This window comes from Glycine max, chromosome 9 (genome assembly GCF_000004515.6).
Source record: "Glycine max cultivar Williams 82 chromosome 9, Glycine_max_v4.0, whole genome shotgun sequence".
Taxonomy (NCBI): Eukaryota; Viridiplantae; Streptophyta; class Magnoliopsida; order Fabales; family Fabaceae; genus Glycine; species Glycine max.
The window spans coordinates 31,971,151-31,983,874 of record NC_038245.2 but is presented as its reverse complement, the minus strand read 5'-3'; the positions used below and the strand labels follow the sequence as shown (position 1 = coordinate 31,983,874).

Genomic DNA, 12,724 nt, shown 5'->3' with positions numbered 1-12,724 from the left:
ATCTTTCCATGGAAGACTCATGAAACATTTTCTGCTCCGGAAACGTCCAAGAAGAAGAAACTGTTACTGTTACAAAGTCATCAAAGAGTTTATCAGAAGAAAGACACATCTTGCCAAAATACAGCTGTAAACTGAAGCATGAATCTTTACTTTTGCCGAGACTTTGATATTGAGTCTTTGCATAAACAGCTGTTGTAAAAATAGGCCCTATGATAAAGAAAATGAATAATAATTTTACTATTCTTAACTGAAGGGGTCTTTTGTTTTATTCCTTCATCTTTCTATATAAAAAGAGCCTCAGGGCTTAGTTTTAACACACACGGAGACACTAGAAAGATAGTGAGAGAAAGAAAAGAAAAATGTTTGTAATAGTTTTTTGCGAGCAATAATATCTAGTGTTCTTCGGATATCCCCATCTTCCCCCTTTTTTCTTCCTTCTATTTGTAAGTATGTTATCTACTATGGCTGGCTAAGTTTTTCGAAGGCACCCTCAAGGGGCCTTATTTATCTTCATTTAGAAAATGCAAATATGATTTAGAATCCAAACATTTACTTTATTTCTTCCCTTTTTTAGAAAACCTGGGATTTGTAAGCCTGTAAAGGTGTGCCCTTGATATCTGTTTTCAAAAAACAATGGAAGTCCTTTATGGTTAGGCTGATACTTGTAGGAAAATAAGATCCTTGTAAGACCCAAAGAGTGTGGGCTGTTAGAGATCTTTAGTACTCGGCTTATTATTAAGAAAATTGCAAAAGTGTTCCTATTTTCTTTATTTAAAAAAAAAAGAGTCTGACATCATCATATTCTATATTTTTCTTAAATGAAATAACTTACCGTGTCCACTTGAGGAGTACCCTTTATCCATCTAAATCGATATTTCCTTCCGCTTACTCTTATAATTGTGTTTTTCTTTAGTCGTGTTTTATTTCTGATAAAAATATAATATAATCTAACCAAGAGGCTTTGCCATCTTTCCTGATCTATATTATATTTATCTTTATCTTATTATTTATTATTTTTGTCTTTATTTCTAACTTGTATAGTCTCAAAGACACAAGACCTGTTCGAGCTTAGTAAAGAGTCTTCACTCTTGAGTTTTCAAAATCAGAAGGTCACTTGGCTTTTCATGTTTGGTGAAAGCCGAAGTACGTAGCTAGCGACATTGTTGGCTCACTTAGAGTTTCTTTCAATACCTCCTTGACAAAGAAGATTACAAATTGGCATTCAATGTTTGACATGTGCTTGGAGAATGATAAAACTGATAATGTGTCTTACTTTAAAAATAAAAATTCAATTACACATGTAAGGCTTCACTACTAAAAAAACTATTTTCTACGACACGATATCTATGTCGATCATATAGAAACCGTCTTTGATTATATAATGATGGCAATTTTGTAAATATGATGAATATTTTAAAGACGGGGTTTCCCTAAAACGTCTTTGAATGCTTATTATTTTTAATTTTTCCTTTTTCTCTCTTTAAAGACGTGTTGGCCCTCTGCCTCTTCATTGCCTCAACTTGTTCATCGGGACGCTAAGGGAGCTAAGGGAGTTGGCGCCTCGACTTTTTCATCGCGTCACTCTCTCTCTCTTTGTCCTCACACAACTCCAAAATCCCTAGAAACAAACTATTCTCTCTCTCTCTTTCTCTTTGTCTCCTCACATTCCTACGTTTTCTGCACTTCGGGGCCGAGCAACCATAAGATCCGCACCGTCACCGGAATCAACCTCAACGACAAGATGCCAGCAGTTCAAGAAGAACATCTTATGGGTGAACCCTGACTGTGGGATCAAGACTTGTAAGTACTTACTTTTTAGTGTTTGGTTTATGTGAAAGGAAAAAGCCTTAGGTAGGTGATGGTGAGGACAACTGAACAGAGTGTTGCTTCTTCTTCCAATTGTACTTACTTTTTTTTTCTCTCTATATTGTTAGGAATCGTAATGGACAAAAGAGATGCTTTTCTTTTCTTTCTCATTTCTTTTCGTGAAGAATTTTTCACGCGCTGGAATAATTGGTACACCACTCTTTCGGAAAAGATAAGAAGAATTGGAAAAGAATGAATTGACGGTAAGTAGGGCCGAAATTTTGTTTCTTTTCCTTTCTTTTGAGTCACTGAGTTCTCCATAATCAAATTGGTATCTCTATCACTGTAATTGATGGGTTACATTCTGATTAATTATTAAATTCTTAATCATGAAAAATATTTGTCACTATAACTGGTGGGGGTTTCAATTAGGGGTAATTACATGCTTAAGAAAAAAAGGTTTCAGAGTATTTCTTTTTTCTTCAAAAAAAAATAAATACAAAAATCCTTTAAAAATCATATTACGAGTTTATTTGGCAAGTCATTGTGGCATGAAGAAGCTGATATTGATGCATAACAATTTCGCATCTTATTAATAATAAACTAGTACTGCTTTGTCCAGAGATTCCTATAACTATGTCAATAAGGCACACATTGTTAAATGACATGTACTCTTGTGCTGGTGGTCTAACTTATTATTCCCTCATGCATTTGTTTATATTTGTAACTATCAGATTGACAAAAAATCGAGTTCCTGGGGTGAACCAAAGGTAAAACTATGATGTCAGACTACTAGCCCAAGTAGATTTTTTATTTTTATTTTCAGATTTAATCTTCAATGCTTTACAAAATCCCAACTAGTTTTTGCAAATGGCGGCAATGATTGATTTCACAATTCTTGCCTAATATATGATTTTGTAATTTGGACACATTTTTTATGTGTTGGTGTAGATGTATCCTACAACTTCTGGGAATTTGAAAGGGTTGCCACAAGGTGTAGTTCATGCTAATTCGGATTTGGAGTTAAAACCATTATGGTCGACAAGTAGTTCAAGGTCAAAGGTTAGAATTTTGCATTATTCTTCTATATTTTAGTTTTATTGAAACTGTTAAAAGATAGGTTAAATTTGGGAATTTGTTGCATCACGCTTGGGGTTTATGAAATTGCAGGCTGTTTTCTCTAACCGTAACTTATGAGTTATTTAAAATTATATGTAAGAAAATTAAATTTTTAAAGCAGGGTGAGTTTTCTGCATTTTTTTTTATTTTTCTTCATTTATTTTGATAATGTTGACAGTGCATTGCTTGATTCATTTGGTTCAGCTTGTCAGTTCAGGACCTCACTTGAGAATGATGTTGAGAAGTGGTCATGCTTTCACCAGTAAATGTTTGCATTTTGTTTTGGGCCGAGTAAATGGTATGTGTTTTGGTAAACTTTTTGGTAATCTTCTCATATTATCTATCACTACTTTGCACTTAGTTTATTGATTAATTTAAATTAGATTCTTATTAGCACTTAGTTCTTATTTGCAATTCACTATACTTAAAACACGTTTTACTTTCCATAAATTATGTACTATTTTAAGTTAATTTTGGGGGTAATGGTTTGGTGGAATTTAATTATATGTAGGTGGATGACAAAAGTACCAATATTCATGTCACAACAAAGATAGCCAAGTTCATGGATGGGAAGACGCTAAACTAGCTAAACTACAGGTTTAATATTAATTTACTTTATCTATCTAATATATAAGTATATATTATATAGCTTATTTTATAACTTAACTAATAGTGACACTAGCATACAAATATATGCCTAGCATACGTATATATTATCTAATATATCACTTTTATTAATTGTTTTTTTATGACATATATTTAAAGAGCTTTGTCAAATTCAGCAAGCACACGCTGATTTGGATATTTTAGTTCGGTCAACGGTCAATCCTGTTGTTTTTGTAATTGTTACCTGTAGCAGTAGGTGGACGAGGAAATTCTGTTGCGATTAAATTTGAGTGCTGAGTCAGATGAACATTTAACTAACAACAACACATATTCTTCTCCACCAATACCATCACCATCCCTTCCCTTAGTTGTCTCTGCTTAATTATTTCCTTTTTATTGTAATCTATCTCCAAAAAAGCCCTTTTTAATTTCCTAAGATCATCATCACTTCACTTGGCACTTGCTCCTAACATTCAATTGAGTTAAATCTATCCTCGGTATTCACTGGCTTGCCACTATTTTCTCACTTTTTAAGTTATAAAGATATTTACATGAAAAATCTCAAAGTTTCTTTCGTTTAGTTTATGTTATTGTTTGGTAGGCATGTTAATTTAACTTAGTTTATTGCTTTTCTCAACATGTTCCTTTCTTTAAAAGTGTTTTAGTCTCTATCTCAGCTGCATGCCTGCATGTTTTTTTGTTGTGGTGTTATTGGTTAATAGATATTTGTCATGTTTTTAGCAGTATAATGGATGAACAATTGAGGATACTAAAAGTCATTGTTGTGCAAGGCAAAAAATTAGTGATCCGGGATTCAAGAGCAGTGACCCTTATGTTGTTGTCAAGCTGGGGAATCAGGTAACTTGGTTTTACATTTCAGTTTTGTCTTGTATCTTTTTTATGTCAACATTATGTAGCATTTTTAAAACATCTGAATGTTGAAATGATTCACTAATTATCATGTATATCAGACAACAAAGACCAGGGTCATTCATTGTTGCTTGAATCCTGTCTGGAATGAAGAGCTGAATTTCACTGTGACAGAACCTTTGGGACTTCTGAATTTGGTGAGTTTCCTCTTATTTATTTGCATTTGTAAATATACACTTTTATTTGTTGACGATTCATTTTGCGTTTTGAAAAAAAAAGAGCTTGACATTGAAAATTTAGGACTTGTTAGTTAACAGGTCAGGGTCAGACCTCTACATATTTTCTTCTAAGTATCAATATGATAACCTAATAAGTAAAATGGTAAACAATAAGGGTGTAGTAATTAACTCACCACTTGTATCTTTGTGAGTTTGGCCACATTCAATTTGCAGCCAAAGATAACCATTACCACATTACTAACCGGTTTAGTGGTATATATCTCCTCCCAGACAATTTACATGCATTTTATTATAACATATTGATAAGTTTTGTGGCGAAATATTTGAAATGGTGAGTTTAATTAGGTTGTAACTAAGTTGGTTTTTGGATAGTGATCGAGGCCGTACCCGAATCAAATAAACATTAAAAATACAGTATCTAGGAAGTGATCTTAGGTCGTCTCCTAACGAGCAATGATCAACCAAACGTTCATAACAAATGGTAATAAAACAGTAACGAATGGGGGGGAGGGAGTTGTTTGTTTTTGTAAATTAAACAGCAAGTAAATTTGAATTAGAAAATATCATAATTAAAACATGTTGTTTCCCCTTGATTCACAAGCAAGTCTCTTATCCTAGGTTACGAGGATTTATCCTTTCTCAGTTCAACCACTTAATCCAACCCTAAATTAAATTACTAAGCGAAATTTAACATAAGGTATTCATTATGTGATTAAGCAACACATATACCAAAGAGAGAAAAACTAAGCGCAGATACAATTAATCAAGCACTAAGCATGCATGGATTAATAACAACAAATACAGAGTAATTGGTGAAGAGGAAAAACTGAGCAGAATGCAATAGTAATAATAAAACCTCAAAGAGAGTTGTGCTTGATCCTCAAGAGAAAACAACGCTGGAGACTTAGCCTTGCATTAATCAATAGCAAACAAAATTGTAGTAGAAAAACAAAGAAAACTAGAATTATTCTCCAAAACAAAAAAGCTAAAACGAAAGAGAGAGAGAGCCTAAAACTAGAACCTTGGTGCTGTTATATAGTTCTCAGCTCCAAAGCTTACAAATCTGTTTTAAGTCCAAGCCCATAAATAAAATAAAATCTAGACAAGATAAGATAAGATAAAATCTAGATGAAATAATATCTAGATGAAATAAAATCTAGATAGGATAAGATATAGATAAAATAATATCTAGATGAGATAAAATTTAGATATGATAAGATAAAATCTAGATGAAATAATATCTAGATGAGATAAAATCTAGATATGATAAGATTTGGTAGAATAAAATTGTTTGCTCTCTTCAAGTCCAAGCCCAATTCCAGATTCAAGCACAATTACTTATAATTGTCCTAAAATTAAATTAAAAACACAAATTTAATCCAGTAGGCCCAAATGATAAAACTACATAATTAATTTGACAATTAAGGCTAATCAGTTATTAAAATGGTGACAAAAAGGGTTAAGAAATATGAGAAAATGATGACACATCAAATCCCCTCACACTTAGCCTTTTGCACTCCTAGGCAAAATAAAAAAAACAAAGTAAGGGACAAATCCAGAGACATTAAAGAGAAACAAACAGACACAACAACAATTACATATTTCTCAATGAATCTAAAGGAATGAACAAAATGGGTAACATGCAACACGTAAAGAGTTAAAGAGTCAAGGCCGTCATGAAAATCATCCAAGCATCTAAAAAATGACAAGATAGTAAATCAGCTCAAGAATGAAAAGTGATCAAGCCTCACAAGATATGCACTCTATCTCTCAAGTGTCTAGGCTACTGTTTACTCTCATAGCACCCATGAAAACAAACACCACATAGACTTGGCAAGACTCTAAAATTGACAACCACATCACAAGCACATGCATATGAGGATCAAAAAGTCTTTTAAGGTTATAATGGGGCCAATGACAAGGTAGATGAAAGTATGGGATGGTGGCTAAAACCCAAAGAAATAGAGGAGCAATGGAAAATAAGTGGGAAGTAAGAAAAAGTAATAAATCCCAAAACCAAAATTATAAATTAAGCTCTAAAAGTAACCCAAAACAAAATCAACTGAATCCCCAAACCAATTCAAGTCTTCAAACCAAGACCTCATTTATTCAACCTCATTCTTTTTCTATATTTTTTTTTATTTTTTTTCAATTTTTTTTTGAACGTGAACAGTAAAAATTGAAAGCATTTGAAAAATAAAGCAACAATTAGACAATATATGTATATACATCAAGCATGGCCAACAAAAACATATCATCCAATGAAACACCCCCCTTCACACTTATTCCCAAAACAATTCCAAAGATCCAAAATTCCTTAAGAGTGTGTTTGGATGGAGGAATTTAAAATTCTGAGAAATTTTAAATTTTAAGAATTTCAAATACTTTAATTGAAATTCTTTTATTTTCAAAATTTTGTATTTGGATAAAAAAAGTTAAAATTATGAGGGTGAAAAAAAATGAATGAAAAAAAAGAAAAGATATGATTGGTGTGCTAGTTATACGTGTTCCTCTACGTTCTCAGGCCCGAACGATGTTCCACAATCTTTGACGGTGTTTCTTGAAGAAAACGGTAAGAAGAGAATTTCAATTTCTCACCTTTTAGAAGGAAATTGAAATTCCAGATTTTTAGTTGTTTAAAATTCCAAAATTTTAAATTCTTCAAAAAAAAAAACATCCAAACAATGAATTGTAGATTACAAAAATTCAAATTCTCTGATAAATTACTTTCCTCAGTTAAAATTCTCTATCCAAACATACTCTAAGGGTAGGGTGAAATCATGGTTTTTCACTTAAGGCTTGTAATGAGTTTCAAAACAAAGAAAGGGAAACATAGGCTCAAAGGGGCTATCAAAGGAATTAATTCAAGGTAGGCTCATTTGGCTAGAGGCTTATAAGAATAAAATGCCTAAATCATCTCCCAACATGCATGTGAAGCAAGAAGTATCAACAAGAGTCAAGCCAAGGCTATTGTGCAAGCAATCAATGGGGCAAAACACACGAATAAAATAGATGATGATGGCTCAAATTCTCACCAAGGGTAAATCTATCACCTTCAATTCAAACTTTCAAAACTAACTTGACATGCAGATAAAAACAAGGATTTCAATTCACAAAATGCCAAGAAACTCCTATTTCAAAAACAATTAGCCATTACCTGTACATAACCTATAATTCAAAGAGAACATGCAATGTTGTATACAAAACATAAAACCAAAATAACAAAATTAACCTCGAAAACCTAACAAAATTAAACTAGAGAACCTAATAAAATTAAACTAGAATACCCAACAAAATTAAAGACAATCTTCTACCCCCCCTCCTCACACTTAAACAGCACATTATCCTCATTGTAGCACAATCATAAGATCAAGAATAATCAAAGCAATCAATAAATTTAGACAAGTGCAATAAAAGTAAAGAAGGAGACAGAAAAAGAAAACTCCCTAAGTCATGGCGGAAGAGAAGTAGGGTGAAGTAAGGAGGTATCCTCCACCACTACATCCATTAAGGAGGGATTTGTGAAGAATGGTTTCAGCTGGTGTCCATTGACCTTGAAGTCCTTATCTGTGGATTCACTTTTGATCTCATCTGTACCATAAGGAAAAACATTAGTCACCACAAAAGGACCAATCCACTTTGACCTCAACTTACCACTCATGAGTCCAAGCCTAGAGTTATACAATAAAACTTTTTGTCCAACCACGAAGTCTTTCTTAGCTATCAAGCTGTTATGGGTGCTTTGTAGGCAGTCCTATATGCCCAAAAGCATAATCTAACCTAGTGCTCCAATCCTTTCTGTTCGGCTGCATAATCTTCTCCAAGATCCTTTTTATCTCCCTGTTTGAAATCTCAGCCTGCCCATTAGTTTGGGGGTGGTATGGTGTGGAAATTCTATGCACGACCCCATACTTTTTGAGCAAGACATACATGGATTTGTTACAAAAATGGGTGCCTTGATCACTAACGATGGCTCTCGAGACTCCAAACCTACAAAACATATTAGATCTAACAAAATCTACAACAACCTTAGCATCGTTAGTTCTGGTGGGTTTGGCTTCCACCTATTTTGAAACATAATCAACAGCAAAGAGAATATAAATAGAACCAAAAGAGACAGGGAAAGACCCCATAAAATCTATACCCCAGACATCAAACACCTCACAGAATAACATGGGTTGTTGAGGCATTTGTTGTCTCCATGAAGGTGAGCCGCCTGCTCTCTAACAAGGCTCACAAGTGCTATAGATTCTCCACACATCCTTGAAGATGGTGGGCCAATAGAAATCGCAGTCAAGCACCTTGCAAGCTTTCCTCTGTATGCCAAGATGGCCACCTAGTGCGGAAGAATGACAGAATTGCAGGACTGAGTCAATCTCATGGTCTAGAATGCATCTCCTAATAACCTGGTCACTGCACAACTTCCACAAATAGGGGTCATCCCAAATATAATGCTAAACATCACTCTTAATTTTATCATTTTGAGCTTTACATGCTTAGGGAGGAAAAATAGAAGCAACCAAATAATTCACAATATTAAAAAACCAAGGAGTGGGGAAGGAATCAGAAATACTATACAGAATGTACAAATGATCATCTGGAAAATCATCCCGAATGGGTGAGTCCTCAGACGCACGCTCAATCCTACTCAGATGGTCAACCACGAGGTTCTGTGTACCACTCCGATCACGGATCTCTAAATCAAACTCTTGGAGCCAAAGCATCCACCTGATCAATCTAGGCTTTGATTCAGCCTTCTTCAACAGGTACTTCAGAGCTGCATGGTCAGTATAAACAATAACATGAGTACCAAGCAAATATGAACAAAATTTTTCAAGAGCAAAAGCTATCGCTGTGGTAGTGTAATTTGCTTGAGCTGCATCCAAAGTTCTGGAAGCGTAGTAGATCACTCAAGGCAGCTTATCAATCTTTTGAGCAAGGACAACTCCCAATGCATAATTGGATGCATCGCACATTAACTCAAATGGGGTTGTCCAATTAGGTGCCTGAATGATAGGGGTGGTAGTCACCGCACGCTTGAGGCAATCAAAAGCCTCTTTGCATCGGTCATCAAAATCAAACTCCACCTTCTTTTGCAGCAGATTGGATAATGGAAGGACCACTTTGCTAAAATCCTTGATAAAGCGCCTATAAAACCCTGCATGACCAAGAAAAGAACGAACCTCTCGCATGCAAGAGGGGTAAGGCAATTGTGAAATAACATCTATTTTTGCAGGGTTTACTTCTATGCCCCTATTCGAAATGATATGTCCTAAAACTATACCTTGTTCTACCAAGAAGTGACATTTTTCAAAATTCAACACAAGGTTAATTTCAATGCATCTATTAAGAATTATTTCCAAACTATCCAAACATGCATTAAAAGAGGGTCCATAAACAGTAAAATCATCCATGAACACCTCTATGCAACTCTCTAAAAAATCACTGAAAATGCTAAGCATACACCGCTGGAAGGTACCAGGGGCGTTGCATAGGCCAAAGGGCATCCTCCTATAGGCAAAAGTGCCAAAGGGACAGGTGAATGTGGTCTTTTCTTGATCCTCGGGAGCAATATGAATTTGTAAATAGCTAGAAAAACCATCAAGAAAATAGTAATGAGATTTACCTGCCAAGCGCTCAAGCATTTGATCAATGAAAGGCAGGGGAAAATGATCTTTTTTGGTTACCTAGTTTAGCCTCCTATAATCAATGTAGACTCGCCAGCTGTTCTGCACTCTTGTAGGGATAAGCTCATCCTTTTCATTTTTGATCACTATGAGGCATGTCTTCTTAAGAACCACTTGGACTGGACTCACCCACTAGCTGTCAGAAATGGGGTAGATGATTTTTGGAGTTTGGGAGCCCCCAACCAGCTTCAATGGGTTGCCACAATATGGAAATTTTTTTTCTACCCCAAATGCATATATAATAATAGTTATTCTGATACCCAGAGCAAAAGTTATGGCCGTTTTAAGTTTTGCTAAAAACAAGTTCCAAAATTTTTTGTCTCTCTCAAATAATGCCACACCACGTGCTCTTGGTATTTTTCACACAAAATATGGATCGAAAGAAGCTACCACACAAAAATTCAGCCAAAAATAGCAACTCTAACTATCAAAACAAAAATCGTTAATTAAATTGCAAAATCCGTCGCTAATTCCCAATCGCTAATCACTGTTCAGCACTGTTCACAGCAAAACAAAAGGCTGAATCAGTCGCTGAATCCGTCGCTAAACAGGGAATGCAACTGAAATGCAAAACAGAACGCTACACAAAATAAGATAACTAAACACTATTATGAACCTTTAGCCCATTGCTCCCCAGCAACGGCGCCAAATTTGATCGAGGTCGTACCCGAATCAAGTAAACATTAAAAATGCAATATCTAGGAAGTGATCCTAGGTCGTCTCCCAACGAGCAATGGTCAACCAAACGTTCATAACAGATAGTAATAAAATAGTAACGAATGAGGGGTTTGTTTGTTTTTGTAAATTAAACAACAAGTAAATTCGAATTAGAAAATATCAGAATTAAAACACGTTGTTTCCCCTTGAGTCACAAGCAAGTCTCTTATCCTAGGTTACGAGGATTTATTCTTTATCAGTTCAACCACTTAATCCAACCCTAAATTAAATTACTAAGCGAAATTTAACATAAGACATTCATTATGTGATTAAGCAACACATATACCAATTAATCATGAACGAAACTGATCATTAAGCATGAACGTAAATTAAGCGCAGAGACAATTAATCAAGCACTAAGCATGCATGGATTAATAGCAACAAATACAGAGTAATTGGTGAAGATGAAAAATTGATCAGAATTGAATAGTAATAATAAAACCTCAAAGAGAGTTGTGCTTGATTCTCAAGAGAAAACAACGCTAGAGACTTAGCCTTCCATTAATCAATAGCAAACGAAATTGTAGTAGAAAAACAAAGAAAACTAGAATTATTCTCCAAAACAAAAAAGCTAAAACGAAAGAGAGAGAGAGAGCCTAAAACTAGAACCTTGGAACTGTTATATAGTTCTCAGCCCCAAAGCTTACAAATTTGTTTTAAGTCCAAGCCCATAAATAAAATAAAATCTAGATAAGATAAAATCTAGATGAAATAAAATCTAGGTAAGATAAGATATTGATAAAATAATATCTAGATGAGATAAAATCTAGATACGATAAGATAAAATCTAGATGAAATAATATCTAGATGAGATAAAATCTAGATAAGATAAGATTTGGTAGAATAAAAGTGTCTGCTCTCTTCAAGTTCAAGCCCAATTCCGGATTCAAGCCTAATTACTTATAATTGTCCTGAAATTAAATTAAAAACACAAAATTAATCCCGTAGGCCGAAATGATAAAACTGCATAATTAATTTGACAATTAAGGCTAATTAGTAATTAAAATGGTGATAAAAAGGATTAAGAAATATGAGAAAATGATGACACATCAGATAGGAAGTATTTGGTAAAGATTTTGTGAAGGCTGATGACAAGATGGGAAATAGTTATCTAAACCTTCAACCATCAAACTCTGCAGCCAGATAAAGATTTTTAAAGGTGTACTTATCATATTTTCAATTAATTTTCTAATTATATGTACTTATCATATCTTGATTTAATTTTTAAAATAAGTATATGTACTTGTCATATTTTTAATAATGTGTTGTTAAAATATAAATTTATATATAAATAAATTGTTAATATTAATTTAATATAAATAAATTAATAATAAAGTGTCTACGTCGGTGCTTACGTGATAGACGTCGTGTTTAATGCTTTCTACATCGGTCGTATCACAACCGCCATCGTAGAACACGTGATAAACGACGTCGTGTTTGTGCCAGTAACGTCGTAGAAAAAAAGCTATCTACATCGGTTGTAAAATGACCGTCGTAGAACACGTCATAAACAACGTCGTGCCTTCGACAACAATGATGTAGAAAACAATACTTTCTACATCGTTGTTGTGGTAGGCACGATGTTGTTTATGATGTGTTTCTAAGATGGTCATTGTATGACCGATGTAGAAACTCACCCTTTACAACGACATTCGTTTCAAAGACGCGCGCCCACCGTCT

At 34.2% G+C, this 12,724-nt stretch overlaps 1 pseudogene; it reads left to right on the top strand.

Moving 5' to 3' along the window:
• The first annotated feature begins 1,531 nt into the window (after positions 1–1,531).
• LOC102669293 (protein C2-DOMAIN ABA-RELATED 11-like) lies at positions 1,532–12,191 on the top strand (annotated as a pseudogene).
• Positions 12,192–12,724: the final 533 nt, after the last annotated feature.